This window comes from Pogoniulus pusillus, chromosome 13, assembly GCF_015220805.1.
Source record: "Pogoniulus pusillus isolate bPogPus1 chromosome 13, bPogPus1.pri, whole genome shotgun sequence".
NCBI classification, from domain to species: Eukaryota; Metazoa; Chordata; class Aves; order Piciformes; family Lybiidae; genus Pogoniulus; species Pogoniulus pusillus.
The window spans coordinates 8,147,277-8,161,966 of record NC_087276.1 but is presented as its reverse complement, the minus strand read 5'-3'; the positions used below and the strand labels follow the sequence as shown (position 1 = coordinate 8,161,966).

The window sequence follows — 14,690 nt, the reverse complement described above, 5'->3', positions numbered from 1 at the left end:
TCCAGCCTAGACCTCCCCCAGCACAACCTGAGACTGTGTCCCCTAGTTCTGTTGCTGGTTGTCTGGCAGAAGAGACCAATCCTCACCTGGCTGCAATCTCCCTTCAGGTTATTGCAGACAGCAATGAGGTCACCCCTGAGCCTCCTCTTCTCCAGGCTGCACACCCCCAGCTCCCTCAGCCTCTCCTCATAGGGTTTGCGCTCCAGGCCCCTCATCAGCTTTGTTGCCCTTCTCTGCACATGTTCCAGCACCTCAACATCTCTCTTGAATTGAGGAGCCCAGAACTGGACACGGAAGTCAAGGTGTGGCCTGACCAGCACTGAGTACAGGGGCAGAATAAACTCCCTCGTCCTACTGGCCACACTATTCCTGATACAGGCCAGGATGCCATTGGCTCTCTTGGCCACCTGGGCACACTGCTGGCTCATGTTCGTGATGAGGCTACACTTGGAGTACTGTGTCCAGGGAACTATTGGACAGCATCCAAAGGAGGGCCGCAAGGATGCTTAGGGGAGTGCAGTGTCTCTCTTACATGGAGAAGCTGAGAGGCCGAGGGCTCTTTAGCCTGGAAAAGAGAAGACTGAGAAGGGATCTTCTAAATGCCTACAACTGTCTAAAGGGTGTAGTTCATGAGGCTGGGGCTGAGCTCTTATCAGTGGTTAACAGTGGTAGGACAAGGGGCAGTGGGGACAAACCAGAACACAGGAGGTTTCACTTGAACTTAAGGAGAAAGTTCTTTATTTTGAGGGTAAGCCACCGGCTGCCTAGATCAAGAGACTTTCAAAACCCACCCAGACACATTCCTATGCAACCTATCCAGGTGTACCTCTGTTAGCAGGTGGGGGGTAGATGATCTCCCGAGGTATCTTCCAAGCCATACCATTCTACAAGGCTCTGCAGAGTCCTCAAATCTGCATGCTCCTTACAGAAACTGCAGCATACTAACCCGATTCCAGATGCAGTAGAGGCTTTGTCAGGCAAACCTGCCAAGACACCTTGCCAACCAATGTGATTAACAGTTAGAAACCCACATCTGCAGCTTTCCAACAAGCATTAACTTAATTCCCATCTTACCTGTAAGCATAATCACCCCCCCCACACACACACAGAGTTTTTACAAATGCCTTCATTTATCAAGGTAGAAGGAGATAACTTAGGAAAGACTCAGCTTATCATCACAGCTCACCATGCATATTCATTTTGGCTTCTCCTTAGCCACAGCTCTCAGTAAAGGAAATTCACAAGTAACTGACTGATCTAAACAAAAGCAAAACTATCAAAAAGGTACTGAAAAAGTTGAAGCTCTGACCATTACCTACTTCTATGGAATATTAAGAAGTGACTCAGCCACAAGTTAGTGTATTTTTCCTATCTTTCAAGGATACATTACCACACTTTTGGCATTAAGAAATATTACCTTACCTGAAATCAAAATCAACATCTAAGGAATGAGGACATTCCCTGATGGAAGCAAGTCCAGATAGAAACCATGCACTTGAGCAATGTAGCAAAGACAAAATGGGAGGATACAGTAAAACACTGAGCAATGATACACCACAAAACGCTGCCTCTCCTGAACATAGCTAACTCCACTGCCTAGGTAGAGCTCAATGTCCACAGTATCACACACTACAGTCTCTAAGGAAAATGAGCTTCACAAAAGAGGTGAACTACCTCAATTTAGCAGTAAAGCAACAGAAAGCATTTTTCTCAGGGTACACACCAAAACATTCTCACCTTGATAAAGCTTTTGTTGACAGTAGCTAATCAAACAGCACAATTACTGTCTGACTACAGTTGAACTTCTTCTACCACATCCAGTATTATGCATAATGAGTGTTACCTAACTTCAGCTGGACAAAGAATTATAACATTTGACATACCATTGCTCCCAAGACACTTATGGCATTGGAGAATAAGAACAAGCAGAAGAAACCAAGACAGTCTATATTTTTCTCCAAAATGCAAGGGGCAACTATGGTCAGGCCACACCTTGAGTGCTGTGTCCAATTCTGGGCTCCTCAATTCAAGAGAGATGTTGAGATACTGGAATGTGTCCAGAAAAGGGCAACAAAGCTGGTGAGGTCTGGAGCACAGCCCTGTGAGGAGAGGCTGAGGGAGCTGGGGGTGTGCAGCCTTGAGGAGGCTCAGAAGCAATCTCATTGCTGTCTACAACTACCTGAAGGGAGGCTGTGGCCAGGTGGGGGTTGGTCTCTTCTCCCAGGCAACCAGCAATAGAACAAGGGGACACAGTCTCAAGTTGTGCCAGGGGAAGTCTAGGCTGGATGTTAGGAGGAAGTTGCTGGCAGAGAGAGTGATTTGCATTGGAATGGGCTGCCCAGGGAGGTGGTGGAGTTGCTGTCCCTGGAGGTGTTGAGGAAAAGCCTGGATGAGGCACTTAGTGCCATGGTCTGGTTGACTGGCTAGGGCTGGGTGCTAGGTTGGACTGGATGATCTTGGAGGACTCTTCCAACCTGCTTGATTCTGTGAAATTCAAAATATTCTGCACTGAAGCCTGAAAACTCCTATGATCCTTTCTAGAGTTTTGTGGACCAGCAATCAGACCAAAAAGAGCAGCAGTTTAACAGACCAGATAATCACTGATGAAATGACCACAGGCTAAGAACAAGTGTCAAAAATGCTACTAGCACACCAGTAGCAGCTTGAGGCACAAAGGTCCTTCATAATGCATGCTGAGAATGCAATTATGCCAAGAGCTGCACTACTGACAAAGCTGTCTTTCTGGCAGAGGGATGTTGGTGGACAAAGGAAAGGGTGCCATAGGGAAGAGCACTACAAGGACATCAACCTTTGCATGCTAAAGACTCTGTGGAGCTGACAAGACCACAACTTACTTTTCATTGAGCTCTCCCCCAAAATCGGTGTAATTGGTGTGGTGAAACATTACACATGTGCTACATTTCTGCCTGTTTGTTACTGTAGCAAAGCTGTTTCTGATGGAAAAGACATGGCCATAATGCAGTGGAATTTATATTGCACACAAACTAAGTCAGGAGCCCAAACGCACTTTCAGCCAACAGAGACTTCACAACAGTGAGTTTTCCAAGTGCTTTCCTTCACTCAGACACAAGGCATGTGCCTCTGCTGCATACACATACCCTTCACCATGGGTTGATCTCACCCAAGCACTGTCACAGAAGTACAACTGTAGAGAACAGGCAGAAGCTGTGTTTCATCTGCACACCGTTGGCATTTAAAGCCTGGCTGTCCAAACTGGAGGCAAAACCAGCAACTCTTTTTCACACCATAGGTCTTCAGTATTGCCAGTATAAAGGCTCAGGATATCATCTCTAGCAACAAAGCGTGGCTCTGATAAAGGAAAGTCATGTCAAAACCCACTTAACTTTATTGTGGGACAACTGAAGACAAGGTTCATCCAAAGAATGCCCTCTGCAAGACTGCACATCTAACAGCCCTTTTATGTCCCCGTTTGAATTACCAGTTGGTCTGAAAAGAACGTTTTGCTGGCATGTCAGCACTGCTATAGTGACAGAAGCACCACTCTCAGACAGCAGCAGCCCCAGCCAAAGCCTGCCCATGCCAATGGAACAACCTTTGAATTCCCTGGGCTTTGGATCAATGCTTCACAAGTTAGTAACGATGGCAGGTGTGATAAAATTCCTCCACTCTTCTATGATATGGTTGGAGAAGCAGAGGTAAGAAAAACTATCCTTCTGCTCACAGAGGAAAAAAAGTCTTCAGCAATTCAACCCTGATCAGGCTCTTAAGGAAATTTCACTGTACCCAAAAGATACATAGGTCAATAGAAACTATTACAGGGTGAAGGTAAAGTCAAGACATGTAATGCAACTTCACTGCCAACATATATATCATACAATCTCCATGTTGGAGGCCAACCCTTATCTACATCACTGAACTTTCATCTCCTGCTATCAACTACTGCATTAAACATACACTGCAGAAGATAAGCTCTTGCTAATGTGGATGTTAAATGTTGTGGCAGATCTAGAGGCCAGAGTTCGAGGGTAACCCTTTCTTCATTCATTTGGACATGTGGGATGACAGCAAAACATATAGGATTCATTTTAATGTTTCCACACATTCCAGTTATCTTGCAAAGCAGGATATGGGAAAAAATAGTTGGGAGTCTCTATTTTCTCATGCAGTCAACAACAACAATTATATGAATAGATACTGGTAGATAGTAGGCTGAACAAGAGCCAGCAGTGTGCCCAGGAGAGCCAATGGCATCCTGGCATGGATCAGGAACAGTGTGGCCAGCAGGACAAGGGAGGTTATTCTCCCCCTGTACTCAGCACTGGTCAGGCCACACCTTGAGTCCTGTGTCCAGTTCTGGGCTCCTCAATTCAAGAGAGATGTTGAGGTGCTGGAACATGTCCAGAGAAGGGTGATAAAGCTGGAGCCTAGAGAAGAGGAGGCTCAGGGCTGATCTCATTGCTGTTTACAACTACCTGAAGGGAGGCTGTGGCCAGGTGGGGGTTGGTCTCCTCTTCCAGGCAACCAGCAACAGAACAAGGGGACACAGTGTCAGGTTGTGCTGGAGGAGGTCTGGGCTGAATGTTAGGAGGGAGTTCTTGACAGAAAGAGTGATTTGCACTGGAATGGGCTGCCCAGGGAGGTGGTGGAGTCGCTGTCCCTGGAAGTGTTGATAGAAAAGCCTGGATGAGGCACTTAGTGACGTGGTCTGGCTGGTTGGATAGAGGTGGACTGGATGATCTTGTAGGTCTCTTCCAACCTAGATGATTCTATAAATATATTAAAGTCATTATGCATAAAACAGCATGGCTATACCCACAGTTGGATTTCCACTTGGGAATCTGTCCATGTTCACTTAGGCCTCCCTGTACTGCTTAATATGCTGAAGTATGTGTCCTTCAAAAACAATCTTCTAAGCCAAAGGTGAACCTTTCTATGTGTGGATCAGAAGCCTTAGGATTACCACTTGAGTCTAAAACTGTAATCTGAAGCTACCAAGGGTACAGAAATGATTGGAAATTCCTCAGTGCTCTGCTGGATTTACACTGCACACATACACCTTGTTGTAGTCCGCAGTAATTCCACCATGGAGATTTAGAACATGCTGGTAGCACAACAAAATTTGAGCAAAACCAGCAAAAAAATCTACCAGGGGCAGCAACCCCATGAAGACAGCAACATACAGAACACTGTTGTCAAAATACATGCACCACAAACTAACCATTTGAACCTGTGCAAGGGCTAAACTCCCCCCTTCCAAACTTGTTCTCAATGACCACCAATAACTAAGTGCCATTTTTACTGTGAGGAAGTTAAAAGCTTAATTGGTGTTTTCCTTGATCAAACTAAACCCCATTTCAACCTGCCCATCAGAGTAATGGAAAGCAGCAATTCCTTCTGACAGATCTTTCAGATGTTTGAAATCCTTACATTCCCCTCAACATCCTTATCTTTTGCCAAAATAACTGAGATTTTCTTACATCACTAGGAAGTTGTTTCCTCAAAGGCTGATCATTTGCATCTCCCTCCTCTGAACTCTTTCCAAGTGATGCAAATTCTGCTTGGATTTTTGTCACCCCAAACAGATGCTGTCTGCACACTGAGACCAACAGCAAATAAATCCAATGCAGACAATACTGCCATTTAAACATCCCAGCAAGATAGCTGCTTTTTCTGCAAACAGCATGACACTGACTCATGTCCAACTTGTGATCCTGTACACCCCCAGGTCCTTCTCCTAGTACCTAATCAGTTATTCCTCACCCTGTATTTGCACAGCTGATAATTCCTGCCTAAGTGCCTTACTCTGCATTTGTCCCTATTGAATGTCAACCTATTTTTCAGGCCATTTTGAAGTCTCATTGTGTCCTCCAACACATAGTCCCTGAAAATTTAATAAGCACATTTGATCAGCCAGTTGACTGATGCTCTCATTAACAGCAATCATAGCCAGGACAGAGCCCTTCGATACTTTCAACACTGAATCATTAATTACTATTCACCAAATAGGATCACTCCACTTTGCACATTTGCTAATCTGCTTCACCCAAATCATGGCTCCATTTACTTAGGAGGCCATTAAAATATAGAATGTCTTACTAAAGCCATCAGTCAAGAAACAAGATCTCTGCTTCTGCTCTACAGTAAAAACCTGCTGGACTTTGGACACAATTAGTTTTCCCACAAATCAGTTCATCCTGTTAGAGATGAATAACTTAGTTATCTCCCAAGCACTTGAAAATAGGTTTGCTTCTCAATCTTGACTGATGAAAAGAACTGCAATAAAGTGAACTGTCAGGCTTCAACTCCTCTTCCTCAGCTCTCTTCCATTTAAAATTTCTGGAGACTCATCTTTTGCAAGTCTTCCAGTAATTCTGAGTATTTCTAGAAAATATTTTTGCATTTTTGGAGCTGTTCTGAGAATCAGAGTGAAGCTTATCAGCACCAGCTGAGGTAGGAGCATCTAGTCTAAGTAACCTCTAGTCAAAATTCTACCTGGTCACAAGTACCAGTAAGGTTAAGCACCTCATGACACTACGTTAGAGAAGACAAGCAAAACAGGCACTGAGCACTTTAAACATTCTGTACCTTCTGCAGATATATATTCTCCTCTGAATCTAGAAAGGTATTAGTATACTCAAAGCTCAGCTTGACAGGGTGCTCAGCCACCTCATTTAAACTATATTCTTGCCCTGAAAGGTTGGAATGGATGATGCCTGAGGCCTCTTCCAACCTATGAATTCTATGAACACTTCTACAGCAACTTAGGCAGCTTTTCTGCCTCCTGCTAGCTGTGATTTCAAAGCTGTTAGTTTGCACTCTGGCCTTCCCAAAAATCTGCCTCTTACTATTCTTTTATATACGTTCTTCAAAATGCAACATAACCTTTACACTTTTTCCCCCCCTTACATCATTGTGGCCTTCCAGTATCTGAATGGGGCCTACAAAAAAGGTGGGGAGGGAATTTTTAGGTTATCAAGGAATGACAGGACTAGAGGGAATGGAGTAAAGCTGGAGGTGAGGAGATTCCGACTGGACGCGAGGAGGAAGTTCTTCAGCATGAGAGTGGTGAGAGCCTGGAATGGGTTGCCCAGGGAGGTGGTTGAGGCCCCATCCCTGGAGACATTTAAGGCCAGGCTGGATGAGGCTGTGGCCAGCCTGATCTAGGGTAGGGGGTCCCTGCCAATGGCAAGGTGGGGTTTGAAACTAGATAATCCTTGTGGTCCCTTACAACCCTGACTGATTCTATGATTCTAAGTTGGTCTTACTACTTTTGCTACCCCTCATAAACCCTCCCATCTCACTGTTCTGTCTCACATCCTTCCTAAGAATCATGAGCTCTGATTTTGTAGCCACTGCCATTTATCACCTTTCATTATGACATGCTTTAGCTAGAATAAAGTGTTAAGGAGTTGCCATTTTTGTTGTGTATGCACCTTCTAAACTGAAAATGTCACCAGCACCTAACTCTGATAAAGGTCAAAAAAGAAAAAGGTATTTTGATTTTTAAGGATGGTCTTTTGGTTTTAAATATCACACAAAGAAGTAATGGACTTGCTACCATTTCCAGCCCTTGGTCCTCTTCTTAAGAGCTACTTTAAGATGTACAATGCAATGCCACAATTTTAATGAATCTATATTAGCAAAGAAAGGCTAAATTCTTTCCAGTGAAAAGTGCACAATGTAAAAAGGAAAATACAGAACAAATGCAAACCACAACTAATTCTGGTAGGACTGACTAGATAATGAACCCCACTGGCACCCCACCACTTCAGAGCAAGCAGCTGGACCTCACTGCTAATGATCCCTCTTTCCAATGCCAACTCATGCACAGCACTCCATGGAGATGGTGCTGAAGTTAGGTGGTTTAGAAAAGGAGCAGCAAGATAAAGCACTTTGAATTTGTGTGCAGATCACTTTGTACAGAATTCCTAATGAGAATAACCTATTCCTTTTTATACAAGTCTCTCCTTTCAGCTACCAAAGATTATAGTTTGCAGCCTTATTTCAACCAGGAATAAAGGTGTCACACTTGAGTCTACAACACAACTACAGTTTACTACAAACTGAACTTTTGTTCTCTACTAAGCAGATTATTTAACAAAGGAAGTAGCTTTTTTTATGAATGAAAACTATTTTGGGCTCATTGTGAAAGAGCTAAAGGGAAACACTTTAGCATTTCTGTTATTTAAAATATTCACTTTTTTTTTAATGGAATTGTAATGTAATTGTAAAATCAGGATTTTTGAACTAAGATTTGTTCTGTATGAACTCTCTCATGCTAAACATAACCAGATGCAAGCACTAGATGGAAAGCTGGTGTATTTTGGCCTCTGAAAGAACACAAAACCTACTAATTTGCACAACACTGTGCCTACAGACCTGAAGTAGGTTTGATGATGGTTTGCTAGATGCCATGCTGTGGAGAGCTGCAATGGTCATAAAAAAGCACACACGTACACACTCAGTTCCCTAGTCCAAGTCTTCAAACCATTAAAGGACACAGCAGAAGCAGACATTTCTACATTAACACTGATGCTGTTTGGACATTGAGAAAACAAAATCAAAGCAAGACCTTTTTCCAATTTCCACAACACAGGAATTACAGAAGCATTAACTAAAGGGCTTAATTTCACAAGGTATTAAAGGGACAAAACCTCCTCCCTCCATTGCAGCTACTGTCAAGTTCATACCAGACAGACATTCAGTAAGTGTTAGAACAGTTCCCCCTGACCTGCTGTTGAAGGTGGTTAGGAGTGTACTACTCAACTCACACATTTTTCTCACCAGAAGTAATGAATCCTACAACAGACCTTGGACAAGCTAAATCAAAGTAATCTACTACTGGCACTTTGATGAAATAAAGCAAACAAAGCTTCCAGGAAAGGAACAAAGGTGCAATGGTCAAAATGCTTGATGAAAAACTGGTCTTTCCATATCAGCCTCTAGTTCTAGCACAGATTTCCCCTATGACCTGGGCAACCAGCTTGGGCCTGACTTTAACAAAAGGGTATTTAAATCCCACAGAATAAATGGAATTTGTCTCCATTGCAGTGAAAAATTTGTATCTTGTTGACTGCTTTTACTCCACACAGAGAACAGTGAGGATACTACTTCCTTGTGGCAGATGATAAAAGCCAATCTGAGTGCTCTATGTCAAAATAGTTTGTGGTTTTTTTATATGTCCTTAAAAAAAACAATTAGGACAGGAACAAAACAGCTTGTTTGATGCACCATGCTTGTCACATGGTGCACTAATAGAAAAGGACTGAATCACAAAATTTCTTAATCATACTCAGCCATCATGATGCAACTTCCTGCAAGCTGCCTGACCAGGCAGCAAAGACCTTTCATGTCTTTCTTCAGGTCAGGGATGCCTGCCTGAGTCATCAAACGCTCCCTAAAGAAAGGGATGAATGAAAAAGAAATGCAAGAACAAACACTTGGCTCTAGAAGACAAATAACAAAAGAAAGAAAAAGGGGGTTGGTGAGAGCATCATGAGTTTGAAGTCTTGAAAGCACTAATGGAAGAAACCAAGCAGAGCACCAAGAACCCAGGACAGACTCAGGAAGGCACAAGCTGCTGTCCAGTGGCTTTGCTGAAGACAAGTGTCTGCAGAATTGCTCAGATCCCTTTCACTGCTTTCTCCCCTGCATACCAAGGACAGTAAGCTTTGGCCAAAACCAAAGTTAACAAGATCTCTCCTACTCATTTTCCACAACACTTCAAAAGCTGAGTACTACAGAGCACATCAGTTTTCCCTAGCTGACCTAGGGGCTCATATTGGAGCACTCCACACTGCCAGAAGCCACTGTTCCTCCTAACAAGTGACAACACCAACATGACATTTCTAGTTCACCAAGCCCTCTTAACGACATGCTTAGAAGTCAACGAGCTTAATCATGACCAGTAAGTTTCAAAGTCAATTACACTGCTCACAGTTTACATTGTACATCTTTAAACTTTGTACAACTGTATTTGTAACTAGCCAAGGAGAAAAAGCAGCTTACAAAATTGTGGCCCTTACTGTCACTCTACATACCAACACAAACACTTCACCAGTGTACACCCAGTCAACAGCTATTGCTGTTACTCACAACACACTACAGGGACTTATTGGGGGCCTGACTTTTATCATGCAATGCATTTAAGTAATACCCACCAAAAGAAGTTTCTCCCCCAACAGGAGCTAATACTGTAGCACAAAAGTCAGGTTTACTTTAACAAAAAGGCAAAAGTAGCAAACTCTTTCAGATACAATGGAACTGATGGCAGAAAAACACAGCTAACCTGTCTGAAGAGCCAGCGTGTGGGCCAATCTCCTACATACAACAGCTGAGTCACCTACGATTAAAAGAAAATAACAAAACAGTCAAAGGAATTAATAGGCTAAATGAAAGTTAACCTTAATTGTCCTAGCTAAGAAAAATACTGTATGGCTCTAGTGAGTGCACACAGCAAAGAAAACACATGATCAAACTCTAAAGCTGGAATAAAACTCCCAGCAAGCTCAGATGAAGAGGAAGAAGTCAGTCAGTGTAACCAGACAACCATCAGCGCTCATGTTGGAACAGTTCAGTCAACCATCTCCCATTGCTGGAGGCTACATGAACTCAGCTGAGGAAGGCACCTGCCTCTTCAAGGGCTCCAAAAGCAGCCATCAACCACAGCATCTGCAGGGACTCACAGACCCCAGCACAAAAGTCAAGGCATCAGTGGCAACAGCAAGCTTTTAGAGCCAATACTGCAGATACTTAAAAGGAGGAAGAACTTGACTATCAGCAGAGTTTTAAAGTATGTCGTCAATTTTGTTTCAGTTCTCAGTGTACAGTTCACCTAGCAGCTGTTGATCCCAAGTGAGCACACAGAGGCCCCCTCTTTGGGATGAAGCAGTGGTTGTCAGAGGCGCTTGCAGTGTGAGATCACCACCTCCACAGCTCAGCTGATAGCAAAGAACTCCATAACCTTTGTCAACAGCAGTACAACGCACTGACTCATCTGCTGAAAAATGGATGATGGGATGCACCGGGTCCTCGTTTTGTACTCTGCGGGGCAGGCTTCCCCCTGGTCTATCAGCACTAACACTGCGCACCGACCCCGCCACTACGGAACGCGCTGACGCGTGCCCATGCAGCGGAACGCTGTACGCGCTGATGCTGGGGAACCAGCACCGGCAAGCAGAACCCAACGCAGGGCACCGCAGGCGGAAGCAGCGCGATGAGACTCCTGCCCCAGCCGCTGAAGGTGCCACGGAGAGCCCGGGGCAGCCTGGAGGGCGGCGCTGCCAGCGGGCAGCGGGAGCGGCGGGGGAACTCCTGGGCCGCTGGAAGGCGCTGCACGTGTCGGGAGGCGGGCGGCCGGCAGACCGCGGGCAGCCGCGCACACGCCACGGGCCACACGCCCGCCCCGTCCCCAGGCAGAGGAGGCTGCCCCCGCCGCGGAGCCCGCTTCGAGCGGCACGGGGGGCCGCTATTCACGGCAGCGGCTCCGCCACCACCTCCGCACCGGAGCCGGGCTGCCCCGCGGGGCTGCAGCAGGCAGAGAAGAGGCTGCCATGGCTGATGGGCGCTACAGAGCGGGGAGCGGCCGTGCGGAGCCCGAGGCGGAGCGCCGATGGAGGCCCTGACCGGCGCGGCCCGCGGACCCTCCCTCACCTGCCGGGCCGGGCCGGCCCCACTCACCGGCGGCGCCCTCAGCTGAGCCCCATGCCGGCGGGGCGGGCGCGGGACCGGAGCGGGACCGGCTCTCCCCCGCCCCACCCCGCCCGCCGCTGCCTCGTGAGGCGCGACCGGATCCGCCGCCAACCGGCTCCACGCGCCGGCCGCGCTGGGCGGGGGCAGGGAGGGGCGCGGAAGTGACGCGTCCGCGCCGCGCCCCGGCACCCCCTCTGCCGCGCCGTGACGCGCCGGAAGGCAGGAGCGCGGGGCCCGGGGCCCGGGGCGGCATGGCCGGGGGGGGCGGTGGGGGACAGCGCCACGGGCGCAGCTGGCTGGCAGGAGACGCAGCTGTGTGGACAGGTGGAGGTCAGGGGACACGGAACACAGTCATCAGAGTATCTTGGTTGGAAGGGCCCTCTAAAACCATCACGGACAACCATCAACCCAACGCCAGCATGGCCACCAGCCCGTGTCACGTTTCGTTAGCTCCTCCAGGGATGGCGACTTCAGCACCTCCCTGGACAGCCTCTTCCAACGCCTGAGCACTTTTTCAGTAAAGAGGTTCTGAGGAGAGGCTGAGGGAGCTGGGGGTGTGCAGCCTGGAGAAGAGGAGGCTCAGGGCAGACCTCATTGCTGTCTACAACTACCTGAAGGGAGGCTGTAGCCAGGTGGGGTTGGTCTCTTCTGCCAGGCAACCAGCAACAGAACAAGGGGACACAGTCTCAAGTTGTGCTGGAGGAAGTATAGGCTGGATGCTAGGAGGAAGTTCTTCACAGAGAGAGTGATTGGCATTGGAATGGGCTGCCCAGGGAGGTGGTGGAGTCACTGTCCCTGGAGGTGTTGAAGCAAAGCCTGGCTGAGGCACTTAGTGCCATGGTCTGGTTGATTGAATAGGGCTGGGTGCTAGGTTGAACTGGATGATCTTGGAGGTCTCTTCCAACCTGGTTGATTCTATGATTCTAAGGCCAGGTTGGATGTAGCTCTGGGCAACCTGATCTAGTGGAAGGTGTCCCTGCCCAAGGAAGGGGGAGTTGGAACTTGATGATCCTCAAGTTCCCTCACAATTCTGTGATTCTGTGATACATGCCCAGCCTAGAAAGCCAGCTGGGGTGGAGTGCCTGATGGCCTGCTCTTCAATTACTGTCCCACCAATTTACACTATACTGGGAAGTATTTTGACTAATTTCAGACAGCATAGAGGCAAAAAAGTTAACACCTGTTAGACTTCACTAAACATACCCTGAGATGGATGAGAGGTTAAGTTTTCAGATGCATCAGTTAAAGATTTTCACAAGTCCACACCAGAGCGAAACTGCAAGGCTAAAAGCAGTTACAAGCAAAAGTGAGCCTGAGGAATTACCACACAGTGAGACAAATTGCAACTGGGGGAGTTCTTCACCAGTGTCTGATTAGATAATCAGATAAATGTGCTCACTAAAGAAGCACGTTTAGGAGATCTGTAAACCCTACAGGGCCTATGTTTATTCTCACATCATGTTATTTTTCTTCCAGTACTTCTCCGTTGCAGATTTAGGGAGCTGTTGACTGTGCTCCCTGGAAGCAATGGGTGCAAGCTGCAGCACAAGAGGTTCCATCTCAACACAAGGGGGAACTTATTAACTGTAAGGGTCACAGAGCACTGGAACAGGCTCCCCAGAGAGGTTGTGGAGTCTCCTTCTCTGGAGACTTTCAAGGCCTGTCAGGATGTGTTCCTTTGTGATCTGTGCTAGATTGTGTGGTCCTGCTGTGGCAGGGGTGTGAGACTCGATCTCCTCAGGTCCCTTCCAACCCCTAACATCCTGTGATCCTGTGACTGTCACATCCCATTGCATGCAACCCAGCAGTCAGCGACCAGGGGCTACCTCCATCTGGCAGAGCACCCCTGCAAGTGCTCTCAGCTTCCCACAGCAGCTCCGCTGACCCCACAGCCCTGGGGTGAGTCAGCCTGGCACAGGATCCACCAGAAAGCTCTGCTGATAATAAAACACTTTTTAAAGAAGAAAAGGCACAGTTTTCTGTTAGCCCAAGTGAGATGAACTGATTCACCAGGCAGGCATGTGACCACAATTTAAGGGAATGAGAGGAAAAGAAAAGCAGAAACAAAACTGTCCCTTTTGGGAGCCGCCCACAGATTTGGCATACTCCTGACTCAGAATAGCTGCCTTCCTCTACTCAAAAAAAACAACAGCCATCTATTTTCTGTTAATGTATTAGCTCTTGTACTGCCACAGCTGAATTATGCATCGACTGCATGCTGCAGTGACCTCCTTACACCTTTTGTCAATGGTTGGCATCAGCCTAGCCAAGCTTTGGTTCCTGTTTACCTGGGACACAGCAGTTGGCTTTTATATTGCGACTCAACCACTGCTTCCCCTGCTTCTCCAGAAATTCAGTGGTGCAGTGTTTGCTGAGAAATCAGTGCTAAAGGTTTGGTGATCCCCTCAGGCAATAGTTTTACATGCAAGTTTTAAAGGTGGATATTAACCAGTGGGTTTCATTCACTCTGGCTACACGTGGAAGACAAAAATGCCTCCACTAAATATATGGGGACATCATTTTATGCCTTTTCCAAACAGGAGAAAAAAAATACTTCATAACTTCAGCTTTTTCTTTTCACTGAATTGTGGTTTTGTCTAACATCCAGCCTAAATCATTGATTTGTACCCTAAAGAAACACCAGTGAGTGGTGTTCAGGCATATTTGCCATAGAATCATAGAATCAACCAGGTTGGAAGAGACCTCCAAGATCATCCAGTCCAACCTAGCACCCAGTCCTGTCCAGGCAACCAGCAACAGAACAAGGGGACAGAGTCTCAAGTTGTGCTGAGGGAAGTATAGGCTGGATCTTAGGAGGAAGTTCTTCACAGAGAGAGTGATTTCCCATTGGAATGGGAGGTGGTGGAGTTGCCGTCCCTGGAGGTGTTCAAGAAAAGCCTGGATGAGGCACTTGGTGCCGTGGTCTAGTTGACTGGCTAGGGCTGTGAAATAGGTTGGACTGGATGATCTTGGAGGTCTCTTCCAGCCTGGTTGATTCTATGATTCTATGGCTGTGA

At 46.7% G+C, this 14,690-nt stretch overlaps 1 protein-coding gene across 6 annotated transcripts in view; it reads right to left on the bottom strand.

The window, feature by feature from the left end:
• The window catches only part of ATP13A3 (ATPase 13A3), a 90,411-nt gene that overhangs the window by 65,363 nt on the left and 10,358 nt on the right, over positions 1–14,690 (bottom strand). For 2 of the 6 annotated variants that reach the window (XM_064152898.1, XM_064152903.1), the window contains exons 1-2: positions 11,635–11,711; positions 10,271–10,324 (exon numbers count right to left, since the gene is read on the bottom strand). The gene's annotated coding sequence lies outside the window, so the exon portion shown is untranslated. Of the gene's footprint in view, positions 1–10,270; positions 10,325–11,634; positions 11,748–14,690 lie in introns of those variants that run through there. The other 4 variants (XM_064152899.1, XM_064152900.1, XM_064152902.1 and 1 more) reach the window with 4 other exon arrangements.